The sequence below is a fragment of the Mauremys reevesii genome, linkage group 6 (assembly GCF_016161935.1).
Source record: "Mauremys reevesii isolate NIE-2019 linkage group 6, ASM1616193v1, whole genome shotgun sequence".
NCBI lineage: Eukaryota > Metazoa > Chordata > Testudines > Geoemydidae > Mauremys > Mauremys reevesii.
Window position 1 is genome coordinate 77,712,174 of NC_052628.1, and position 24,080 is coordinate 77,736,253.

The 24,080-nt window shown below is 40.6% G+C and overlaps 1 long non-coding RNA gene across 1 annotated transcript; it reads left to right on the top strand.

Annotated features, from left to right (window-relative positions):
• Positions 1-1,707: 1,707 nt before the first annotated feature.
• On the top strand, positions 1,708-22,653 carry LOC120408381. Its single transcript, XR_005600659.1, has 3 exons — positions 1,708-1,781; positions 4,083-4,222; positions 22,534-22,653. It is a non-coding gene; the product is annotated as an uncharacterized LOC120408381 (long non-coding RNA).
• The last annotated feature ends 1,427 nt before the right edge of the window (positions 22,654-24,080 follow it).

A 24,080-nucleotide genomic window follows, 5' to 3' on the forward strand; every position in this document is an offset into this window, starting at 1 on the left:
AACTCAACTGAAGTTTAGACCAAGTAGGACTGCAGGATTTGAACCAAAGAATTTCTGGTTAAATTGGTGAAAGATATTCAAGAGGTAAAGAGCGAAAAAGAGAAACCTCTTTAAAATAAATGTTATATGAATTTTGTATTTGATAAAGGTGATATATGACAATTGACTGTTGCCTTCTCCTTATCTTCTCAACATCAACATCATGGGAAATGACAATACATACTTCCCTATGTAGTCCCATACATTTGCCTCAACCCTGAGAGATCACCATTAGGTATAAGTGTATAGTTCACTCACCATATCTATTCAGACCTTTGCTAAGACTACCAGACACTTTGCCAAATGGTGGCAGTTATAGTGGTGCTTTGTGTGATGTGAGCATTTTTTCATAGGAAAAGACTAGACCACCACATTAATTTCACAAGGGCAGACTCATGGTAGAAATATGCAGTTAGTGGGCTGGATTTGAATTTATGACCGAGAAGTGGAAAAGTGAAGACATCTTTTATTCATCTATTATTTTATAAAGAGAGAATATTTAACACCGGGAGCAAGACTGACAATTAGATGTTAAGAGTAAACTCAGAACAACAAAATAGAAAGTTCTATGGAAAGGCAATAAGACTTTCATTTTCAGACTCTACCTTCATATTCAGCGCTTTCCCCACCATTAAATTATGTTTCTTTTGCAAGAGGGAATAATTTCATTTGGCTGATTTAGGGATATGAGGAAATAGAGTCAGGCACCATATTTTGCTGTTCCTGACAGTAATATCAAGCAACAAATGACAAGCTTACTCTAGTCTGGGTCTGTATTTACCCCGCAGTCAAAGAATGAATGAATGAATTCGCCACTCTGCACCCAGTTCACTTGCTGCAGCTCCCATATAATGCTCGCTGTCTGCACTTCCAATCAGAGACTCAGACCCATTTGGCCTACCCTGTGATATATTCAGGAAGATAGAGTATTTACAAGTATATTTTTTCTGATTCCACTTTACTTTCTCACTTCATTTTACTTCGACTCAAAAATTTGGTGAACATGCTGAGCTTTTTTAGCAAAATGTGAGCATGTATTGGCCATTAGGTTGTATTCCTCAAATTGTACAGGTCTAATTTGAACACCCAGGGAAATTACTGTATAGGCGCATAATCTAGCTTTGTTGTCTGGTTAATTCATCATACAGATAAAGAGAAATTGTACATTTTACTCCCATACTTATAATAGTTATATAAGGAATTAATAAGTATTGGTTAGCCATAATAGAGTGAAATCCTGACACACCCCCACCTACCCCCACTGATGTCCATGGGTATTATGCCGTTGATTTTGATGAGGCCAAGATTTTACCCAATGTCACAGGGGCCTCAGCTCAGTAAAGCCCGTAAGCATGTGCTTAAGTCCCACTGAAGTCATATTCACTCTTTGTATGTAGTTAAATTAAATGGCATTAAGTGTTCTGAATGAACCTTTTCTCTCAGTACCATTAGTCAGTTCATGCACAAGTGTTTCAGGTAAAAGTCTGTCTCCTGTTGCTCGCTAGAAACAGAAATTGCCTCGCAATTTCTTTAACAATCTTATAAAGACAAAATGCTGTGGACAGAAGGCTGTAAATAAGAATGTTAAATTATCCATACATCTCATAGTGGTGAAAGTGCTTCACTCACTGTTTTGGCAGAGACTGGGGCATGGATGAGGACAAGTTGATGAAATTCAGTCCAGATAAGAAGGGGTTGGTGCCAAATGGACAGGGGAAGGAACCTGAAAGTATACTGAAAGAGTAAGTATAGTATAGAAAGTATAGAAAGGCCCCTTTCATTGAGGATATGTGCCTGATTTCATTATAAATGTTTGTAATTTGAGAGTACTGCTGGATCTTTGGATACTGCTGAATCTTCAGCTATCATACAGCAGCAATGGCCAGGATGTTTGTTTTTAGATTAGTTTTGTTTTTTCATCTGCAGCTGGCCAGGATATTGTGACCATTTCTTTTGGATGGGGGCCTTGGTACTGTGACCCTTGCCTTTCAGATTCGATTACAGCATTGGGTTTACATATGAAAATAGCTTGCAGGCTGAAGTGAACACAGGGGCTCTCTCTTTTTAAGTGTTGTTTTTCAGTGCAGACACATGGCATCTGTGTGATCTGCTCTGTAGCGACTGTCTGTTGATTTCCAAGCTGAGTTTAACTTGTGGGTTTTATAGCTCAAAATCACAAATGTTTTGGGATCTGCCTATATGAGAAATCACCCTGCTGTCTCTGTTATTCTAGCAAAAGTGCAGTCAGTGTATGTGTACAGTCCCAATTGTTTAGAAGAGAGGGTGTTTTCCATGTGGGATTCTGAAATAGCAAATCCACTCCCTCTCTCCCATATCAATTTGGGCTGAAATAACTGAAATCTCTGTCAATCTGGTCATACTGCAAAGGTCATCTCTTTCCCGGGGCCTTTGGGGATGGAAGGATGTGATGAGGGCAGGAATTTACGGCTGGCATCTCTTTTGTTTTCCTTCTTGTTTGGGGGAGGCTTTTGCATTTAGTTTTGTTTGTACTGGTATGATTGCCTTTTTAATATGCAGCAAAGGCACCTACAGGAATGAATAGGCACTTTATGTCCTGCATAATTCCAGAGAATTAATTAATTAAATAATTAGTATAAATAAATGAGTCCCAGATTATTACACATTCTTGAGCAACAAAGGGTGAATTCTTTTGCTAGCTGTAAGTTTTATACAAATGTTAAAGATAAAGAAGGAAATATGAAGCTCAGAGGCCAAAAGCATAAACCCATAAGATTCTCTTTAGTCTCGAGCAGCTAATTAGTGCTAGAGGTAAATCAAAGAACACACAATCTGGAATATACTGAGCCTCTCCACAAAGGAAATAAATGCACTACTAATACAAAGTGGAGTAAGTCACAAAGGTCATTAAGCTATTGGCTGGAGGAAAAGGCAAGCAAAAGGTAATCAAACTGATAATATGAGAAGGTCTACTAGGCTGATCCGGGGAATGGAAAACCTACCTTATGAAAGGAGACTCAGAGCTTGGTTTGTTTAGCCTAACCAAAAGAAGGCTGAAGGGAGATCTGATTGCTCTCTATAAATACATCAGAGGGATAAATACCAGGGAGGGAGAGGTGGTATTTAAGTTAAGCACCAATGCAGACACAAGAACAAATGACTGTAAACTGGCCATCCACAAGTTTAGTCTCAAAATTAGACAAAGGTTTCTAACGTCAGAGGAGTGAAGTTCTGGAACAGCCTTCCAAGGGGAGTAGTAGGGACAAAAAACCTAACTGGATTCAAGACTGAGCTTGATAAATTGATGGAGTGAATGGAATAATGGGACTGCCTATGATGGCATGTGACCCAGTGGCAACTGCCAGTAGCAAAAATCCCCAACAGCTGTATGGGGAGGGCTCTGAGATACTACAGAGAATTATTTCCAAGGTATCTGCTTGGGTGGTCCTGACCACATGCTCAGGGTGTAACTGAGCGCCATATTTGGGGTCAGGAAGTAATTTCCCTCCAGTTCAGATTGGCTGAGACCTTGCAGGGGTTTTGCCTTCCTCTGTAACATGAGGCACGAGTCACTTGCAGGTTTAAACTAGTGTAAATGGTGGATTCTCTGTAACTTGAAGTCTATAAACCATGAGTTGAGGACGCCAGTAACTCAGCCAGAGGTTAGGAGTCTATTTCAAGAGTGAGTGATGGTCTGTGGCCTTCACTGTGCAGGAGGTCAGACTAGATGATCACAATGGTCCCTTCTGACCTTAAAATCTATGAGAGAGAGAAAACGCTATCACAGAAATTGCTGAGTGCTTGGTATCTTTTTGGACCTCTAACTTGATTAGCATTTTTCCCCCACTGGTATTTGATGCCAACAATTAGCACTTCAGATTAGAAACCTTTCAATAAGTCCATTTTGGAGTGAACGGACTATTAAGATTGTGCCTTCAGGCTGTTAACAACTTTAATAAGAGACTATAAGAGAACGGGAAAATACCTTAGAATGGTATGTTATGCATGACCAACATTTTCAGTATAAATTAAAAAACAGAGATTAATTTTATTCATTACTTGAGCAATTGCTGATGAAGCAGCAGCACATGTTGGGGAACAATGCCTTTGAAAGCATTACTGCCAGTGATGAGACAGAAGAATTGGATTGCATCTAGCAGTGGGAACAGAAAGAAACAGAGATATAGCTTAGTGCATCAACCAGGTAAGCAAACTTGGCAATGTTACTTAAATGCTTAAAAACTGTAACAAATATACAGTGCAGATGCTGCCTCATTTTCCTTTGCAGTGCTCTTGTTTTTCTCACATTTTGGAGCTGTCATCCCCATTATCCTGCTTTTCGTGTCTTTGGTAGGTGACGTGTCTTTCTGACTGGTTGTGAATATGCTTCTTAAAGTCCTAGAAGGCTCCATATTGTTGAAATAGAGTGGTAATATCATGTTGCTGTGGTTAACAGTGGTATTGTGCAACATTATCATTTCTCTTCCACTGCACACACTAAAAGGAAGCAGAGAAATTTTTGCTGTTTCACAGAGAAAATGTATAAAGAATAAAGTCCAAAAAAACCCCTCCAACACTATTTTAGTGGAATCCATTTCTTCAGCCTATTTACATGAATAGGTCTCTGAGTCATGGATATGTCTCTAATGCACCTAGCACACTTTTGGGTACTGAATAAATATGCCAAATGAATATTTATAATTATTAATACTTTGCTTGGGCATCAGGTGCTGGCAACTTTGAATAGCCGTTGAGTTCATTCTGCTCAGTCCATGTACAGATTCTAGCATCTTTCAACAGCAATGTATTGTTGTATTGTTAGGTCTATAGGAATTCCTGTAGTGGTTAATCAACTAATTGTGATAGCTTGCTTCCATGTGTAATAATTGCACACAATATTCATGTCTATTCTCCACCGGATACGTGCTTCTCATAGGATCATGTCTGTACTAGCACTTATGTCAGAAAACTTTTGTCGTTCAGGGTGTGAAAAAAATACCTCCAAGAGTGACACAAGTTTTGCCAGCATAAGCGCTCATGTGCACAGCGCTATGTTGGTGGGAAACACTCTCCTGCCAACATAGGTACCGCCACTCATTGAATTGGTTTTATTATGTTGACAGGAGATCTCTCTCTCACTGGCATGACATGGCTACAAGAGCACTCTAACAGCAGTACAGCTGTGTCACTGTAAGCTTGTAAGTGTAGACATGGCCTTCATCCCTTTACACCATAAACCAGGACAGCTTCCTTATCCTGGTCTGTAGGGATGCTAGGACGGGAAAAATCAAATTTGTCTTTAAAAATCAGTTAAATCTTATCTAGGACCACCAACACTAAAATCCTTATTCAGAACTGTGTGGCATCACTACAGGGAAGAATTAATTGGGTTTGTATAATGCCTGGTTCTTGGGTAATTACAGCCCTATAATATTTTTCCCCATTATTTAGTGATACATGCTCTCAACCTTAATTCCACCATAATATAGTTTTTTGTCTAGGATTATATTGCAACAATAATATAATTATTGCAATTATATCATACTATAATAATACAATTTTACAATTATAGAAGAATAATAATATTTTATTAGTAGCAGTGTTTATTATTATCTACCTTTAAAAAGCACAGTGGCTGTGGACCAAAACTGTCAAAGTTGACTAGTGATTTTAGGTGTCACCATTTTTGGGTACCCAACTTAAGACACCTGACTTGGGCATGATTTTGAGAAAATAATGAGCACCCATCATATAGCACATTGGTACCAACTCCATGGGTGCTTCAGGGCTGGAGCAACCACAGAAAAAAAATAATGGGTGTTCAGCCTACCGGCAGCTCCTCCCCATCCCCTGCAGTACCTCCCACCTGCCAGCAGGCCCCGCTGATCAGCTCCTCCCTCTTCCTCCCAGCTCCTCTTGCCCATCGCAATCAGCTGTTCAGCAGCATGCAGGAGGCACTGGGGGAGGGGGAGGAGCAGGGGTGGGGCACACTCAGGGGAAGGGGCAGGAAGAGGTGGGGCAAGGTGGATTGGGGGTGTAAGGAGGGGTGGGGGTGCGAAAAGGCAGGGCAAGGATGGAGGTTTGCGGGAAGGGATGGAGTGGGGGCAGAGCCTGGGGCAGAGTGGGGGTTGAGTACCTCCCCTACAAATCACAAAGTCGGTGCCTCTGCTATAACATTAAGGATTCTTTAAGATGTCTGACTTTGTGCACCCAAAACAGAGGCACCCCAAAGCACTAGTCACCTTTAGAAACTGTGGCCTATGTGGTGACAAGTAGCCATTCAAATTTAGGTGGTTGTTACTTTGTATGGTTCTGTTTTGTTTTAGTTTTTCTACTGAATGCTCCTGTGATTAACTACTTTAAATTACTTATTTGGTCTTCATTAAGGCACTCATCTTGCTAATCCATTAGTTCCATTAAATTACTGTGTTAAAAAGCCCCAAACCACAACAAAAATCATTCTACTGAGCTTTATAAGAAACACAGGGAGAGAATCTCAGGTAGTTTGTGTATAGAAGCTGTTTCAAAAACTAATTGTTTTTTAAAACAATCCTTCCCACAATTATTGTAAACAACTGATATCCCTTTATCATTCTGTCCCAAACTTATCAGAGAATATTAACTGACTACCTAGCCTTCTTTGTGTTGTGGTTCTTGCAATTTATACAAGGCACAAAAAGATAAGTAATTAGATCAAGATTATGTTCCTCATTGAAGTTATCCACACTCCTTTAAGAATGTGTCTATTTCTGTCTGTGTCACTTATGAAAACTCCGCCGATGCCTTGACTTCTCTTATATGATTTTTAGGATTCCAGTCTACACTGCACTCTCTTATTCTTCACTCCACAGTAAAGCCTTGTATTTCTTTGGGACAAATAACAGCTTTCTTTTCCTTCCAAATAAATAAATACGGCTATGTCTACACTGGCAATTGAACGACAAAACGTTTGTCTTTCAGAGGGGTTAACCCCCTCACCCCAAAGACAAAAGTTTTGCTGTGACAAACGCCAATATGAACAGCGCGTTGATGGCAGGACGCCGCTATTGGGAGTAGACTTTTTTGTCGGCAGGAGAGCCGACAAACAGTGGCTACACAGCACAACTTTCAGTGGCATGGCTATGGCGACACAGTCAGAGCAACTGTAATTACTTTCCTAGGGGTGAGATGAGGCTCACTGATAGGCTTCTCTGGCTAGTCTGTACCTGTTTGCTATTGAATTGTCACTTTGGTATTGAATACAGTGTTATCTACCAGTCAAGGCAAAGGTGTCCAGCTGTAGGCTCTGGTTCTATCTAACTCAGCCAACTAGATGCCTCTGATAAACATTTCTATCCGCAAAACAATTGGTATCTTGCTGAAGTCCATTGGCCCTTGCTTTTCTAGCAGATCTCAATTTGAAGCAATATAAATGCTGATTCTCCTCATTCACCAGCCCCAAGGCTATTAATTCCAAAGATGTGTGGGGCAGAGACCTTGTCTTTATACAGTGACTACCCAAATCAAGCCCTGGAGCTAATTGTGGCTATTAAGTAATAATGGAAATGCCAACATGGCAATCAGTCCAAAGATTTTCTGTCTTTCCTAGACTCCAAATGGAAAGATATGCAATAAGTTCCAGGTGTATTTCTTATTGACCAGTGATGGATAGTCAACTATTTGACATTCAATTCTCTTTTTGGATTTCTCCTTTTACATCTCCCTGCTCACAGCTTCTGTTTTTCTGACAAGGAAATAGAGTAAAATGCAGGAAAATGGTTAAGGATTTTTGATACTGTGGAGATGGGCATGGCAGGAAATCTTTAATGGAATAAAATAGACTAAATACAATGAAATTTACAAACCTTACATTTGTGTGTTTTCTTGCTTTTTTCTTTCCCCATCTCTTCATTATCTTCTCTTTGTTTCCTACAGGCCCTCCTACCATTATTCCTTTAATGTCTATGCATCTTTATTTCTTTTTCATATTTCTTTCTATTGTTTTTTTGTCTCTCTTATAAAACTTATATTCTCACTTCTTTCTCTCTCTCTCTTCTCATTCCTGATATTTCTCTTCCTTTTTGCTCTCTCCCTTGTCCCCATTGGTGTTTCCCTACCTCTTCCGTGGTCCTTTCCTCACTCTCTCTCTTTCTTTTTCTCCCATCTATCTTCCTGCTTCCCATTCTCCAGGTACAAGGTCTCAAACTGTGGAGTTTTCAGCCTGGCCTCCCCTCTCCTCCCCTCCAGTAACTCCAGACTTTTTTGTACAGCACTGAAGGCCTTATTCTAATTTTGGCAAGATTGAGAGTCATTGTGTGGGGCATGGGCTGTATATGTGTTTGTGTGTGCTTCTACAAGTCGGTAGCAGTGACTTTCCCTAACATGAATTACTGCTTCATTACCTACCTATTAGCATCTCATGTAATGTCATTAGCAGCAGCATGATAAAATCCAGCAACAACCTTTTATTTTCCAATTCAGCTAAATCCCCTGGAGTTTTAGAGTGCTATGCCCTGTCAGTCTCATAGACAAGAATGAATTTCAAATCAAATACCATTTTGATCACAGTACCCTTCAAAAGAGGAGAACACATTGAAATTCATGAGTTTTAAAGTGTCAGCATGATGGGGTAAAATAAAATCTCATAATTATGAACTGGAATTGATGGTTTTGCATACATAAAATGTGCCTCAGGACTCCCAGGTTATGTTTGCTCACCTTACCCATTTATTTCTGCCACTGAATGGACTGCTAGGTCAACTATGCTTATAAAAATCAATAGTCTTCACTCTGTTGTTTGGATCATCACCAGGGGCAGCTAAAAGAGATTCAGCTCCTGGAATAATTATTTTTAGTGGGATTATTGCTGATAAAGTGAAACATAAAGCAGTATGGTAGAATTTGGATGGAGCTTGCTGAAGGTAGTGGAGCTACAAAATCTGATGGATTTGCCTGTCAAATTGGGCAAATGTGATATAACTTGAATGTTAATACTGGAATGTTCACGTTCTTTTAAAAAGTGCCTTTTCAGAAGTTGATTGCTCCTGATACTGTACAAATGGCACAAACACTTATTATAAAATTATTGAATCTATTAAATTAGCAAGAAACACTTTGCAGCACAGAAAAAAAAAGCCTTTATTGCTATGATGTAGTTGGTGAACATTGTAAAAGTGAAGAAACTCAACCCTTAAATGCTGAAGACAGTTTTAGTTTGAAACACCCAAAGTCTGATCTAGTGCAATTTCAAATCCTAAATTAATTTCCTCCACAAATTAAAACTACATAAGAGTTAATATGCTTATTGCGCCTGGATTAATATAATTACGACAAGCCACTTAGTAGGAATATCATGATACATTCAGATTCATGCTGATTAACCAATGTTCTCGACTAGCCTAATATTATTCATATATTACTCTATTTTATTGTAGCATACAACTCCGTTCATTCAAGGGAAATCTAGTAGAAAATATGCCTTTTATTACTGGAAAAAAATTAATTGCAATTGATCCTTAATTTAAAATAGTTGATTAAAATAAATACACTATGGAGCATTTCTTGGTTGTCATTGTGTGATTCAGGGGGACAGAAAAGCCACAAGTTATTTGTAACCTTTAGCACTATATTACAACCTATAATTTCAATTGATAGGGCAGTTAAGTCAAAAATCCACCCTATCAAAGATGTCTGTGCAGTTACTATTATCATATTAAAGTGATACATTTCTGATTTAAGATAAAAGAAAAAATAGTATCCTGAGATTCTCCCTGACAAATCAACTTAGTATCAGTGCCTAGATATTATGTTGATGGGTGCTAACATAGATAGAAGCAGCTATTTATTATCTACTTCCCATTTGTGTGGACTCACTTGTATCCCTTTTAAACTCTGAGAGCCATCTGTCTTGACTCTTAAAAGACATAGGTGTTGTTACCACTAAAGGTGGACCTGAGACGAAAAGTTTGTATCTGGATTTGATTCAAACCAATCCAGCAGTTTTGTTTGGGTTTGCCTCCTCTTTTTTATAAAGCAATGTCAGTCTCAAATTAGCTAATATTGTGAGGCCCAGCAGAGAGTTTTCCCCTGAACTTCAGTAGAAGTTAGACTGAGTCTTTAGGTTCTGGCTATGGTCTTCGGAGAATGTCTATTCCTTTGTTTGCAAAATGACAGCTGTAAAAGAAATCCAGCATTGCTGATGAACCAACTCTCTGGTCTATCATAGTCAGAATATGTTTGCTTGCAGATAGTGTGAGAGAGAAACTTCACTGCATGGGTGACACAGAGAAGAGAGATAATATGCAAATTCACGAGTCAATTCAGCTTATAAACTTCCTTGCATTGGTTTTATATGTTGGTGGTGGAGAGAGGAGAGTAGAGCCTGATAGAAATGGTTAGCTCTGTGGCATTAGCAAACGGAGAATAAGTATCACATGCTGATGTAACTGAGAGATAATAAAAGACCTTGAGCAGCACTTCATTTCCACGTTTCAGAATGTCTACAATTTTCATCAAAATATATTTTTGAAGCAGTTTAGTGTTTTAGTCATTTCCACATATTAAACTTTATTTTTGAAAATTGAAAAAAATTGTTACACCTCTGACCTGTTATGAGGATTCAACAATGCAAGATTTTTCTCTTTGACGATGCCTCGGGGTATGTCTACACTACAAAATTAGATCGATTTTATAGAAGTTGATTTTTAGAAATCGATTTTATACAGTCGATTGTGTATGTCCCCATTAAGTGCATTAAGTCGGTGCAGTGCATCCTCACTACTGTGGCTAGCATCGACTCACAGAGCGGTGCACTCTGGGAACCTATCCCACAGTTCCTGCAGTCTCTGCTGCCCATTGGAATTCTGGGTTAAGCTCCCAATGCCTGATGGGGCAAAAACATTGTCACAGGTGGTTTTAGTACATGTCATCACTCTCCCCTTCCTCCGTCCATGAAAGCAACTGCAGACAATCATTTTACGCCTTTTTGCCTGGGTTACCCCTGCAGATGCCATAGTATGGCAAGCATGGATCCCACTCAGGTCACTGCTGCTGTTGCAAGCATTGTAAACACCTCGCGCATTACACTGCAGTGTGTTCAGAACCTGGCTAAGAAACAGCAGCACGATTGTGATGAGGACATGGACACAGACATTCCTGAAAGCATGGGCTGTGGCAATTGGGACATCATGGCGGCAGTAGGGCTTGTTGATAGAGTGGAATGCCGATTCTGGGCTCAGCAAACAAGCACAGTCTGGTGGGACCGCATAGTGTCGCAGGTATGGGATGATTCCCAATGGCTGTGAAACTTTCGGATGCATAAGGCCACTTTCCTGGAACTCTGTGAGTTGCTTTCCCCCACCCTGAAGCACAGGAATACCAAGATGAGAGCTGCCCTGACTGTTGAGACGTGAGTGGTGATTGCACGGTCAGGCTTGCAACACCTGACTGCTAGCAGTCAGTCGGGAATCAATTTGGAGTGGGCAAATCTACTGTGGGGACTGCTGTGATTCAAATAGTCAATGCAACCATTAACGTTCTGCTATCAAGGGTAGTGACTCTGGGAAATGTGCAGGTCATAGTGGATGGCTTTGCTGCAATGCAATTCCCTAACTGTGGTGGGGCAATAGACGGAACGCATATCCCCATCTTGGCACTGGACCACCTTGCCAACCAGTACATAAACTACAAGGGGTACTTCTCAATGGTGCTGCAAGCACTGGTGGATCACAAGGGACGTTTCACCGACATCAACGTGGGATGGCTGGGAAAGGTGCATGATGCTCGCCTCTTTAGGAACTCCGGGCTGTTTGAGCAGCTGTAAGAAGGAACTTACTTCCCAGACCAGAAAATTACTGTTGGGGATGTTGAAATGACAATAGTTATCCTTGGAGACCCAGCCTGTTATGCTCAGAAAAAGCATAACAGGGAAAAGGCAAATATGCCACATTTATTGAAAATACAACAGTTAGCATATGCTTTTCAGTCTCTCTCTCTCTCTCACACACACACATAGAGTCCTGCCAGTTGATGTTTATAGTTACCAGTCTGTTGTAGCTAGAGTCAATCTAATGGCCAGTTAGATTGAGCACAAGTGTGGAGCTGGGCTCTTGTCAGTCGTGAGCTGATGATCTGAGGCTTTGCAGGTCTGAACCCAGAGTTCCATGGCAAAACACCCCAGCTTTATAGTTGTAAATTCCCCTTTGAGTCCATGCATTTTGCAATGTCATCCTGTAATCATTAGTCCTTAAGTGGTGTTAATCTTGGGGTTTTCTGCTGTTATCATTTGATGGTTATTGTCGGGCTTCCCATCGTTATCTCCTATTTGTTGTCTCGCCTTTGGGGGTGCCTGCCTCACCTCTGAGGTCATCAATGCTGCTAACATGTTTAGCATTGGATACAATGGATGTTTTCTGATTGTCTCCTGGTCTTTCCAAGTCTCTCTCACTTTTTCTTGACCTATGTATTTGTGATGGCTTTTGCACCTTATCTTTTCCTGATGCATGCATTCCTCATTCACACAAACAATCTCTTACAGAAAGCTTCAAAGGTATACAAACAGCAGTATTTTATATTCAGCAGAATACATTGTAAATCAAGCCTTGCTAAACCTTATAACTAAAACAATTCACATTGGGGCTTCAGGCCCTCAACGTTCCTCTAATCTCCTTAACATAGACACAATACAAGATCCTGTCTCTTACTTACTAAAACCTTAAAACAAAGCAATGTATATTTAACTAGCGTGCCTAATTTGTAATACATATAGGAAACCATAGTAGACATTATAACTTATCCTAAAACAAAAGGGTGACCATAATCAGTCATAAGGATTGTTCTGGTCTGTCATTCCTTTCTGCTATTCAAAAAGGGTGGTTGGCAGGATGAAATCAAATCATGCATTAATTCTCCATAGTACAGTTATAAAATCCTGATCCTACATGCCTACCCCTTGCTTCCATGGCTCATGAAGCCATACACAGGCAGCCTGGACAGTAGTAAGGATTAGTTCAACTGTAGGCTGAGCAAGTGCAGAATGGTGGTAGAATGTGCCTTTGGATGTTTAAAAGCTCGCTGGTGCTGTTTGCTGAGTAGTTTAGACCTCAGCGCAACCAATATTCCCATTGTTATTACTGTTTGCTGTGTTCCATAATATCTGTGAGAGTAACGGGAAGATGTTTATGGCGGGGTGGGAGGTTGAGGCAAATCATCTGGCTGCCAATTTTGAACAGCCAGACACCAGGGCGATTAGAAGAGCACAGGTAGGTGCGCTGCACATCAGAGAGGCTTTCAAAAACCAGTTTCATGACTGGCCAAGCTACGGTGTGACAGTTGTGTGTGTTTCTCTTTGATGCAAACCCACCCCCTTGGTTGATTTTTAACGCCCTGTAAACCAACCACCATCCCCCTTCGATCACAGCTTGCAAAGGAAATAAAGTCACTATTGTTTTGAAACCATGCATTCTTTCTTTATTAATTAAAAAAAAGGGAGATAACTGATAAGGTATCCTGGGTGGGATAGGGTGGGAGGGAGAAGGGAAGGACAAGACCACATTGCTTATTGTAGCCACACTACAAATCAAAACTGTTTGAATGACAGCCTTCTGTTGCTTGGGCCATCCTCTGGAGTGTAGTGGCTGGGTGTCCGGAGCTGCTTCCCCCCACCCACGTTCTTGGGCATCTGGGTGAGAAGGATATGGAATTTGAGGAGGAGGGCAGGCGGTTGTATAGTGGATGCAGTGGTGGTCTGTGCTCTTGTTGGCTTTCCTGCAGCTCCACCAGACACCTTTTTCTTTTTTTTTGCTCCCCCATTAACCTCAGCACTGCATCCTGCCTCTTCTCAATGTGCTCACTTAATGCTTTCCTGGACTCTTCCACTGAATGCCTCCATGCCTTCACCTGTGCCCTATCAGTGCAGGAGGACTGCATGAGCTCAGAAAATATGTCATCGTGAGTGCATTTTTTTCACCTTCTAATCTGCAATAACCTCGGGGACAGAGTTGATAGGGGGACCATAGAAACATTTGCACCTGCTGGGGGATAAAAAGGGAGAGTAAAATTTAAGATGATCCATTTCTGAGAACAAAAGGGAGACTCTTTCACAGTGAATCAAGCAATTCACAGCAGACAGAACATGTGCTTTAGGTATAAGGTCACATTTTGCTTTTTATATTGAGCGCCTGCCGGTATGGTGACACATCACACATGGCTGGGCAACATAATTCGGTTTCCAGGCAGCCATGGTAAGCCAAAGGGTACATGGGTTTGGCTTCTAATGCCTTGATAACATATGGGAATGTTTTCAAACTGCAGTGCCCTCATTTCCCATAGCAAGCAATGCTGGTTGGGTTTGCCATTTAAAAGAAGGGGCTGAGGTTTTTGGGTGTATCTGCTGCACATATCTTCCCCCACCCCTCCGTGTAACTATTTGGGATGATCCCTTCACCCCTCCCCCAACCGCATGGCTATTCTTAGGGATGATCTCTTTTAGCCAAGCGCAAACAGCCCAGCATGAACGGGTCCTTTTACTGTTCCCTTACAAAAATTCCCCTATTTCAACCAGGTGACCATGAATGATATCACTCTCCTGAGGCTAACACAGAAAGATATAGACTGAATGTTGCACGAATGCGACCAAAACGCAGGACCATTCGCTGCCATGCTTTGTGCTGCAATGATTCCAGACTACTTGCTACTGGCTTGGTGTGGTAGTGTCCTACTGTGGAGGACAAAATAAGGTAGCCCTCCCCAGAAACCTTCTGCAAAAGCTTTCAGAGTACCTCCAGGAGAGCTTCATGGAGATGTCCCCAGAGGATTCCTGCTCCATCCCCAGACACGTTAACAGACTTTTCCAGTAGCTGTACTGGCCACGAATGCATCCCAAGTCTGCAGGGCAAATCAAACATTAAACACTATTGCTTTTAAACCCTGTACTGTAGTTACAAATGTGCACTCACCAGAGGGGCCTTCTCCCCATTCAGGGTTGGGGATCCCACCTTGGGAGGGTATTGGCTCCAGGGTGATGAAAAGGTCCCGGCTGCTGGGGAGAACGGAGTCACTGCTTGACTGCTGTGCATTTTCCTCCTTCTCCTCCTCTTCCTCATCCACAAAATCCTCCTCCATGTTGCGTGAGACTGCCCCCTTGCAGGTGTCCATGGACAGTGGTGGGGTAGTGGTAGGGTCCCCCCCTAGAATGCCATGCAGCTGATCAGAGAAGCGGCATGTATGGGGCTCTGACCCAGAGTGACTGTTTGCCTCCTTTATCTTTTGGTAGGCTTGCCTGAGCTCCTTGACTTTCATGCGGCACTGCTGTGTGGCCCTGTTGTAGCCTCTGTCCATCATGCCCTGTGCGATTTTTGGCATATATATTAGCATTTCTTCTTTTTGATCGGAGTTCTGCCTGCACAGATTCTTCTCCCTATATAGCAATCAGATCCAGTGTCTCCCATTCGCTCCATGCTGGAGCTTGTTTGCGATTCTGCGGGGACTGCATGGTCACCTGCGCTGCTGAGCTCGCCACACTGACCAAACAGGAAATGAAATTCAAAAGTTCTCGGGGCTTTTCCTGTGTACCTGGCTAGTGCATCAGAGTTGAAAGTGCTGTCCAGAGTGGTCACATTGGAGCACTTTGGGATAGCTCCCGGAGGCCAATAATGTTGATTTGCATTCGCACTACTCCAAATTCGACCCAGCAAGGTCAATTTTAGTGCTATTCCCCTCGCTGGGGAGGAGTGCAGAAGTCGATTTTAAGAGCCCTTTAGGTCGACGGAACAGGGTTGCTTGTGTAGACGCATTCATTATAAAATTGACTTAATGCAGCTAAATTCAACCTAATCCTGTAGTGTAGACCAGGGCTTAGAGTTACACTATGGGTATGATCCAAAGCCATTGAAGACAATTTTCTCATTGGACTTAAATGCCAAATTTTGCTCTTAGTTATGTCAGTACATGAATAATAAGTTCATTGAAGTAAGAATTTGTCCCTAAATTCAGTCCTGGTATAAATTAGTGCAACTTCATTGATGTAGACTAAGTTGTGACTTCTTACACTAATGCTTTCTGGGCTGGGTTCAACTTGTTTTTCTCCTGTACCCATTGAGTCTGCTGGAATCAACAGTGATTTGCTCTGTTTGGTTTTTTTTACTCAGGGGAAATATATGCATTTTAATATATGAATAGGCATTAGAGCTTAGGCAACAGAGATGCAAAACATGTATCATTATAAATAAACTGGTTTCTATTACTGGGAATTTTAGCAAGTAAAAATAAATCTCTTGTAATACAAAAATTGAAATTTAGCACCACAATAAGGCACTGTTTCACCACAATAAGGCACTGCATCAAAGCATATCATCGGGCTTTAAATAATGCAATGAGCTTTAGCGCCAAAAATTGCTTGTGATTTTTTTTTTAAAATCTGGGCAGGACTTTCTCACCTGTTGTGGCATTTAATTTTGAAATCCAGTGTTATCGCATAGATTTGAAAAAAAGACATTTCCTCTTTCAAATGTTTAGTAGACTCATTAGCCACTGCAGTAAATTGATTGTGCAGCTCACATGTCTGACATGTGAACTAGACATCTGACAGATCTTTTAAATTCTACTTTGATGGCAGCATTGTGGGACACACAAGTTTTGTCTACGTAACAATTATGAATGAGTTAAGGGGAACCCAGTTACAGCACAGTTATTTCCTGACCCAGTTTCAATTCTGTTAAAAGTTGCAGTGTAGATGGGACCTAGCTGCTACTCACTGATCCCTTGCAGTGGTACTACTGGCAACCACAGAGGAGCATCTTGACTTCTCAGGCAGAGGATGGCTACAGGGGACAAGATAAGAATAGAATAGAAAAGGGCAATTATCTAGTGATCCATCCCATGTCAACCAGTCCCAGCTTCTTGGAGTCAGAGGTTTAGGGACACCCAGGGCATGGGGCTACATCCTGACCACTTAGGCTAATAGCCATTGATGGACCTAGCCTCCATGAACTTATCTAATTCTTTTATTAACCCAATTATACTTTAAGCCTTCATAAGTTCCAGAGGTTGACTCTCTGTTGTGTGCAGAAATTCTTCCTTTTCTTTGTTTTAAAACTGCTGCCTATTAATTTCATTGGGTGACCTCCGGTTCTTGTGTTATGTGAAGGGGTAAATAACGCTTCCTTATTCACTTTCTCCACACCAGTCATGATTTTGTAGTCTTCTATCATATCCCCCCTTAGCTGTCTCTTTTCTAAACTGAACAGTCCCAATCTTTGTAATCTGTCCCCTCATGGAAGCTGTTCCATACCCCTAATCATTTTTGTTGCCATTCTCTGTATTTTTTCCAATATTACTATATCTTTTTTGAGATGGGGCAATCAGAATTTCATGACGTAGTCAGGGTGTGGGTTTACTATGGAATTATACAGTGGCATGATGATATTTACTGTCTTATTAGCTATCCCTTTCCTGTTAGCTTTCTTGACTGCTGCTGGACATTAAGCAGATGTCTTCAGAGAACTAGCAATGATTCTTTCTTGAGTGGTAACCGCTCATTTAGAGCTCATCCATTTGTATGTATTCTTGGGATTATGCTTTCCAGCATGCATTATTTTGCATTTATCAACATTGAATTACATCTGCCATTTTGTTACCAATCACCCGATTTTATGAGATCCCTTTGTAATTCTTCACACTCTGCTTTGGACTTAGCTATCTTGACTAATTTTGTATTGGCTGCAAACTTTGCCATCTCACTGTTTACCCTTTTTTCCAGATCATTTATGAATATGTTGAACAGTACTATTCCTAGTATAGATCCCTGGGCGAATACTACTATTTACCTTTCTTCACTGAAAAACTTACTATTTATTCCTATCCTTTGTTTCCTGTCTTTTTAACCAGTTACTTATCCACGATAGGACCTTCCCTCTTATCCCATGACTGTTTACTTTGCTCAAGAGCCTTTGGTGAGGGACCTTGTCAAAGGCTTTCTGAAACTCCAAGTACATTATATCCACTGGAACACACTTGTCCACTTGTTTGTTGACACCTCAAAGAATTCTAATAGATTGGTGAGATATGATTTCCCTTTACAAAAGCCATGTAGATTCTTACCCAACAAATTGTGTTCATCTATGTGTCTGATAATTCTGTTCTTTATTATAGTTTCAACCAATTTGCCTGGTATTTAAGTTAGGATTACTGGTCTGTAATTGCCAAGATCACTTCTGGTGCCTTTTTTAAAAATAGGCATTACATTAGCTATCCTTCAGTCATCCGGTATATACACTGATTTAAGCTATAAGTTACATACACAGCAGTTCTGCAATGTTATATTTGAGTTTCTTCATAACTATTGGGTTAATCCCATCTGGTCCTGGAATTTATTACCGTTTAATTTATCCATTTGTTCCAAAACCTCCTCTACTGACACCTCGGTCTGGGACAGTTCTTCAAATTTGTCATCTAAAAAGAATGGCTCAGGTGTGGGAATCTCCCTCACATCCTCTGCAGTGACGAGCAATGCAAAGAATTCATTTAGCTTCTCTGCAATGGCCTTGTCTTCCTTGAATGCTCCGCTAGAACCTCAATCGTCCACTGATTGTTTGGCAGGCTTCCTATGGCTGATGTACATAAAAATAATTGCTGTTAGTTTTTGTGTCTTTTGCTAATTTCTCTTCAGATTATTATACTTACTGTTTTTTCTATCTGAGGTACATTTAATTTGAGCTTCTATTACCGTGTTTTACATAGGAAGAAATTGCTAGATCATACTCCAGCTGCTCCCCCTCCTGCCACTGACACACACCTTCAGTGGTGCTTTTTGCTGCTCTGGAAATTCACTGATCATGGACTCGGGGTATATTAATGGGACCTATTTTTTAATTTTATTTTAACTGTATTATACCCTACCTTGACAGAGTAGGTACCTTAGAAGTTCTGTTTATGCCAGCAAAATAGTGATGTCAATTCAGAAATAATAGTAATAATAACAGAGAAAAATAATTGTGTACAAATTAACACAATAAATAATTTTGTTTTGAAAATATGATCAATTTAATTATTACTGTCTGGAGCAGTTCTCTGTTCTCAGAAGTGTGCCCCTCTCTCTAGATCCTACATTTAAAAGCTCAGTTTGTTCATAAATGTGTCAGACTAATCTGTATGCCCAAAGCAACCTACATGTCAGTGTGCTTTTAGGAGCAAGATTGACTGAATGAAGACATCGGAAGAAACCTTCAGTCACAGTAGGTATCAGCAAAATACCAGGAATTAGACTGCAGAGAAGTCATATGGTTTCAGTGTGCATGTGTGTGTGAAAAAGATAGAGATAGTGTGGTACAGGCACTCTGGTTTTTCCAGCTTCAAGAGTCTGGCATGCTGCTTTTTCCTGGCTATAAGGAGGAGGCCATGCTGTTTATTTATATAACTGCAAATCATAGGAAATAATTCAACAAAGGCTTAAGGTTCTGCAGTGTTTGAAAACATTTTTTAGGGTCCAGTGCTGTCCATATTGCCATAGGCATGAAAATAGCTGTAGAATTCCCAGAGGCGTTCCACGGAATTCTATCACCAGTGTCTGTTCTCTGTAAAGAAAGTTTTCTTGTAGGGTGACCTACATATTTGTGCTTTGCTTTCTAGCTAGATCTTTGTATCCCTCAAAAAAGAGCTTTATCTTTCTACAGTAATGTGAGGAAATAGTGCATAGTGCAAAATATGCAAAAGTCCAAATTCTGTTCTTCTGTTACACCCCAGCAACTGCCACTGATGTAAGTGGGTTTTCATCAGTGTAAACTTGAGGAAAATTTGGTGTTTTGTTCCAGCCACATATGGTCTCCAAAAGTTTGGTCAGGTATTTAGTACTTGAAGAAAACTATGCAAAATGCTGAGGCCGGACTATACACTTTTTTATCAATATTCAGACCCTCTATTATAGCATGAAGGAAAACATCTCTCACCATCTCCAAAAACAGTCACATGAGGAGATTAAAGCTAATGTGGCGAGAATAAAATGAAGATAAGCTCACAGCTGTCAGTTTGTGAGAACAGGCTTTTAGTATTTTCCAGCTGTAACTTAGTGAAGTATGGTGATACTGTTGTGTCTGCCAACTGCTGGCCAGACATTTGAACAGACTCATTGAATAACTGGTGTCTGGACTAAGTAGGTCAGAAGGGTTGCCTGGGTATAACTTAGATATAATTTTTCCTATTGCTTTTGCATCCTGACTTACAGATTTGAGCTAATACTCTTATAGACTATAGACAGCAACTATTCTATATGGGACCAAGGAGACTGTCTATGGCTGAGCCAGTTATACTACTACTACTACTACTTTTATAGCCACCCTCCTCCAGGATGAAAAGTGCTTTGCAAAGGGGGGAGGTGGTAAATAATAGCCCCTCCTTTTCCCTTGTGGCTCATAAGAAGTGAGTTCATAGTTGTTCATAAGAAGTGAGAACTGTATACTCAGCTTCTTTAGTGTAGCTCCATTGATGTCAGATCTGGAAAATGAGGCATTGAGATTTAAATGACATTCCAATCACAAATCAGTGACAGCAGTGGAAATAGAACCCAGGTCTCCTGGTCCCTGTGCTGATGCTCTTATCTACTGACTATATTACCTCCTTGGGCAATGACCATTGCAGGAGCTGAGAAATCCTGTCAAAACAGATTGTAAACATTATGCTGGATTTTCTTTTTTTTATTGTAAAACAAAGCACTTTAGAAGTGACAAAAGCGGCTTCAGTGACGCACTCATCAAAAGAAGGAAATCCTGGATGATGACTGGGATTTAGCAGTTCCTCTAGGACATTGCTGAACATAAAAGAAATCTGAGTTTCTAGCACACAGACTTCTATTCTATCTTCTGAACATTTTTAACCTGCTAATTTGAACATCAGAACCCAATGGTAGTACAAAAAATGACCCTTTGTTTTTCCATTTGTACATCACATTGTATGAGTTTTTAATAATTCATTAAATTTTCCTCACCCCTTGTGACACGTGAACAATGAGGAATAATTTTTGAAAAATGTGCAGTGTCATGATATAAATTATAAATTCAGCCTCAAAGAATCTCTCTTAAAGTGAGGGCACTGTACAGTTTCTGGTTTTGAGCAGCTACTGAACAATACCATAAAAACTAAAGGCCAGCTCCTCAGCCGCACCAAAGCTGCTTTTTGCTCCTCCACTGGTATCAAATAGCCTTAAACCCATCCTAGAGGATGCGCAAGTATGAGCATGAGCTTCCCCTAATGTAGCAGAATCTGCTGATGGGTCAACAAAACAGCTGTCTATACTGGCCCTATGGGAACAGGGAGTGAGTTGTCCATCCTTATGCCCTGACAAATACAATCCTTGGCTTGGATCAGTGGGCAGCCAGCATAATGTAACTCCACATTATGATGGGAGGCTGGCCTAGCACGTGTAAGCTCAGGATCAGGAGAGATCACATTATTTTTGCACAGCCACCTTCTGAGTTATATCAGGGGCACAAAGGCCAAACACTAGGATCTGGACCTAAAAGCAATCAACATGTCATTGCAATATATTTTTCTGATTTAATTCTAAATTGATTTCATTACAGATATTCCACAAGTATCTTGACCTGACATGGTTAATAACCGAACATAATTGCACTGATTATTTCACTTGGGCTAATGGATATATGCTGCTACCATTAAATCACAGCTTTAATATGTCCATTTGTTCATTCATGGGGTCATTTCTAATCAAATGTTATTCACAGCTGTATCAAAGATGACAGCATCTGGAATCAAATTCCCATAGTTGCTGAGTAGTGCTAACTGGTCATGATGACACTATTTGTACCTGCCAATATTTCACTGACCAATTAAAAACATAATAACATAGTTTAGACTTACCCAAGCCAAGACAACATTTAAAGGAATTACTTAGAATTTACTAGCATAGGATACGTCCAAATGCTTTGATACATTAGACAAATAATATTTTCATATTAGTATAAAATAATCAAACTATTAAAATATATCCCTCAACTAATAAATTCTTGCTAATTGCCTTAGTTTGGAGCTTCAATCTACAAAGATCTGCTGACGAATGAAATAATGTAAACAATCTGAGTGTGCACTTCCTTTGCAGTGAGATTGCAGACTTTCTCTACTAGCACAATTTGCCTAAACCAGGATTTAAAGCATTCTTAGAATCTGTTTCTTTTTTTCATTTTCAACATAAAGGAAAGTGTAACTATAACTGCACAGTCAGACTAAGTTTGTTCAATTTACCTGTTTCCTTACACCCATCAGCACATAAAAGTTTCGGTGTGTTGACAAACAAGGTCAGCTTAAAAAGCTGAAAAATAGAAACTGAATCCATGCCTCTTCTGGAAAAGGCCATGAGATTCTGAAATTGTTATGCAACTCTGCAGTAAATGCTACGCAGTGAATGCTATAATACAAGGACAATGTGATATTAATTGTTTCCATAGTACCGTATACATGTGTGATGCTTTACTGATGTAAAATAAAACAAGGGAACTCTGGGAGCTAACAGTCTAATATCTTCTTTTACAGGCTTCCAGGAGTCAGCAACTAGAGCAATATTATGATGGTCCTGTCAGTAAAATTCAGAGACTCATCTGTGTCCAGGATGGGAGGCCCAGGCCTTTGTTTCCACTGGAAATTCAATCATGCATATAACATTCCGGGTGTTGCTGGATGTAAACTGTGACGTTGCTAGGGACACTAGATAGACACTTGTATACACAGTTCAGTAGCTTCTCTGTATAGTTTTTCTCTCTGAATCCTCAGTGATGCCATATAAATTCAAAATTAACTTCTTTGAATTTTACAGTAGCTTGTCTATGCTTTTTCCAGGTGAACTAATAAATGCATGAAAATAACCCTGTACAGGCTGGAACTGGGTCAGCATACATTAATATCAGTAACCTGCAGAAAAAAGTTCCTGATATAAAACCCAGGAAAAAATAAATCTTTACTGCAAAGCAAGCAGCAAATAAACCAAGAGGCACCTGTGACTGTTCCTTTCTCTGTTTAAGCAGGCAGGAGAGCTGAAGAGCCCTGACTATGAATTTGCTTTAAGCTGTGAAATGCTGAGTTTCTATAGTAGTAAAAAGAGCATGGACTATCCAAATATTCTTGATAGACTTTTAAAGCCTAAGGCCTGCATGCACAAAAGGAACTAGGCATTGGGATGATCACGATTTAGATGGCCAAATATCTATTTTCCCTTGGTTTATGAATGGGATTTAGATGAGAGATAGGCTCCCAGGCACCTAGATGGAAACAGCAGTGTGAATGTTCAAAAGCAAAAACATAAGTGCCTACTTTTACTACAAAAACTTACATGCAGAGTAAATTTAGGCACCTACAGGGTTCAGTGTGAGGTTTGTGAATTGCAGTGGTTCCCAAAGTCCCAGGAATGAGTGGTGCTTGGGAGGAAACCCTATCACTGTATCTTTAAGGGTGCAGAGAGGGTGGACAAGGCTCCCATCTCATACAACCAATTGTGAATGAGCTGTGAGATGGAGACAAGCATATATGCTACTTATTTCCTCATAACAAGGCAGGTAGCAGAAGGAGATGGTTGTCAGACCTGCTGGGAGTGAGGACTAAGTGGTGCCAGCAGAGGAGGAAGCTGGCTAAGGCACTGCAGCTGGTTAAAGTACATACTATGCCTGGAGCTGAGGATTCCTGGCTTAAGAGAGTAGCAATAACTCCCTGTTTTATCCAGGTTCCTGTGAAGCAATCCTGGAGCCCAGTGCTCTGTAAGAGGAACAGTGAACTGTGAGTTGAACCCAGGAAGGGGTAAATATTTTTTGTTTGTTAATCTGGTACTACTGTTGAAAGGAGTGTTTATTTTGGGACTCTGAGTACTCTGGATGGGGATTGAACTTCAGAGATGCCTGGCTAGAGGGCTAGGCCATTGAAGACCAGATGAAGGCTTCCAAGAGGAGCTAATGACTAAGGGTAGGTCTATACTTACCCGCCAGGTCGACGCGTAGAGTTCGACTTCTCGGAGTTCGAACTATCGCTTCTAATCTAGACGCGATAGTTCAAACTCCAAATGCGCTCCCGTCGACTCCGGAACTCCACCACCG